This window comes from Mirounga leonina, unplaced genomic scaffold (assembly GCF_011800145.1).
Source record: "Mirounga leonina isolate KUSES-001 unplaced genomic scaffold, KU_Mleo_1.0 Mir_201, whole genome shotgun sequence".
Lineage (NCBI taxonomy): Eukaryota > Metazoa > Chordata > Mammalia > Carnivora > Phocidae > Mirounga > Mirounga leonina.
The window spans coordinates 29,035,748-29,036,435 of record NW_023270504.1 but is presented as its reverse complement, the minus strand read 5'-3'; positions in this window follow the sequence as shown (position 1 = coordinate 29,036,435).

The following is a 688-nucleotide window of genomic DNA, read 5'->3' as shown; positions in this document are numbered from 1 at the left end:
GAATCCTTCCAATCGCCCACGAGTTTACACGGCCCTTTGGATTGAGCACCAATAGGAAGGCTATTCACATAGAGACACGCCCCCCCCTTTCCCCGCCCTTCCTCGCTACGCGTCTAACCGCGCAGAGATCGCCGGGAAGTGTAGTCTTACTTGTGTACATGGCTTCCCCGGGTGGAGCATGTAAACCAATTGCAACTCAGCCCATCCCAGTACTGGCAGTGTGATGTTTGGGGTCAGAACGCACTAGCTCTGGGTACACCCAGTTTAAGTTTGTTCAACTAGTTTGTTTTCACGAAAAATTACTCAGGAACGCGATGCATAATTATGGAATGGATCACAGGATTATTATGTGTTGCAATTTACAAGCTTATATCAAGGTGAAGATTCTAAGAAGATAGTTTCTCCTTCAATGACCTGGTGGCCTAGAGCCAAGATAGGACCTGTGGTTCAATTTCTACAGTCAGAGGATTATGTATATAAATGCTACTATTTTTTTTAAGATTTTTAAATTTTTATTTATTTGACAGAGACACAGTGAGAGAGGGAACACAAGCAGGGGGAGTAGGAGAGGGAGAAGCAGGCCTCCCGAGGAGCAGAGAGCCCGATGCGGGGCTCGATCCCAAGACCCTGGGATCATGACCTGAGCCAAGGCAGACACTTAACTGACTGAGCCACCCAGGTGCCCTGC